Genomic DNA, 2,128 nt, shown 5'->3' with positions numbered 1-2,128 from the left:
AACTCCAAGGGTTTTCGTCGTCTGTCAGCGTAACTCTTTTGTCTATCCCTGGAGGCTTTTAGTCGCTCCCTGATTTGTATGATCTTTTTAGTGGTTTCGCGAATGATCTCCGGGCCTGTGAGAGTATTGTCGGGGACTTGACCCTTAGCTAGTTGCGTGTCACCCACCTCAGCCCTGCATAGAGGGGATCTGCACTTACGGCCATAGAGGGCTTCAAACGGCGAATCCTTGATACTCGTATGGTAGCTGTTGTTGTAAGAGAACTCGACCAAGGACAAGTGGTTGTCCCACGACTTACCAAAGTCTATGACACATGCTCTCAACATGTCTTCCAATTTCTGAATGGTCCTCTCACTCTGCCCATCGGTCTGTGGATGGTAAGCTGTGCTCATATCCAGCTTCGTTCCAAGAGCCTTCTGCAGTGACTGCCAAAATCTCGAGGTGAATCTGCTATCCCGATCGGAGATAATGGACACAGGCACACCATGCAGATGAACTATCTCTTGGATGTAGATTTGTGTTAGTCTCTCCATCTTGACTGTTTCCTTGATTGGCAGAAAGTGGGCGGATTTTGTCAATCGGTCGACAATTACCGAGATGGTATCGTACCCACTCGGAGATTTGGGAAATTTAGTGATAAAATCCATCGCGATCCTTTCCCACTTCCACTCAGGTATTGTTGGCTGCTGAAGTAGACCTGAGGGCTTTTGATATTCCACCTTCACCTTGGCGCAAGTCAGGCACTTGCCCACGAAGGTAGTGATCTTTGCTTTCATGTTTGGCCACCAATAGAGCTTTTTGAGATCCAGATACATCTTATCCGAACCTAGATGAATGGAGTATTTAGTCTTGTGAGCTTCGTTCATGACAACCTCCTTGTACCCGCCGAACTTTGGGGTCCAGATCCGGTTCATGAAATAGTATACTCCATTTCCCTTTACCTCTAAGTTCTTATCCATTCCCCTCAAGGCTTCATCTGACATGTTCTCTGGTTTTAAGGCTTCCAGTTGAGCCTCTCTGATTTGAGCGGATAGATGGGAATGGATGGTCATTGTCAGTGCCTTCACTCTACACCCTGAATACTCTTTCCGGCTGAGGGCATCCGTTACCACATTGGCCTTGCTGGGATGATAGCGTATTTTGTACTCATAATCACTGAGTAGCTCTACCCATCGTCCTTGCCTCATGTTCAACTCTTTCTGGTCGAAGATATGTTGTAGGCTCTTATGGTCGGTGAAGACAGTACACTTGGTTCCGTAAAGATAATGTCTCTAAAATTTTAATGCGAAGACCACTGCTCCCAACTCCAGATCGTGAGTTGTATAATTGACTTCGTATGCTTTCAGCAGCCTCGAGGCATAGGCAATAATCTTTCCTCGTTGCATGGGCACACAGCCTAGACCCTGATTGGATGCATCGTAGTAGACAACGAAGTCCTCCGTCCCTTCTGGCAGGGAAAAGATAGGTGCGCTGCATAAGGCCTACTTTAATGTTTGGAACGCAGTGTCTTGCTTTTCTCCCCAACCATATGTTACACCTTTCTGAGTCAGGGTGGTTAAGGGCTTAGCAATCCTAGAGAAATTCTGGATAAATCTGCGATAATAGCCAGCGAGACCCAAGAATTGACGAATTTCTGTGGGTGTCTTCGGAGCTGACCAATTCTCAATCTCCTTGATTTTGGAAGGGTCCACGTGTATGCCTTCGTTCCTAAGCACGTGATCGAGGAACGTCACTTTTCTTATCCAGAATTCGCACTTTGAGAATTTTGCATATAATTTCTCCGCCCTTATGGTTTCTAGCACTAGTCTCAAGTGTTGTTTATGATCCTTCTCACTTCGAGAGTAGACAAGTATATCATCAATGAATACTATCACAAACTTGTCTAGGAAGGGCGGCACACCCGATTCATCAGATCCATGAATACTGCGGGTGCGTTGGTTAGACCAAAAGGCATCACTACAAACTCATAGTGGCCATATCGAGTCTGAAATGTTGTCTTAGGGACATCACCCTCATGGACGCGTAACTAATGGTACCCTGACCTTAGGTCTATTTTGGAGAAATAGCTGGCTCCTTGAAGTTGATCGAAGAGGTCGTCGATTCTGGGTAAGGGGTAACGGTTTTTGAT

Source organism: Lactuca virosa, chromosome 5, assembly GCF_052849685.1.
Source record: "Lactuca virosa cultivar CGN04683 chromosome 5, Lactuca_virosa_CGN04683_v6, whole genome shotgun sequence".
Taxonomy (NCBI): domain Eukaryota; kingdom Viridiplantae; phylum Streptophyta; class Magnoliopsida; order Asterales; family Asteraceae; genus Lactuca; species Lactuca virosa.
The sequence above is the reverse complement of the archived record's forward strand: the minus strand, read 5'-3'. Positions refer to the sequence as shown.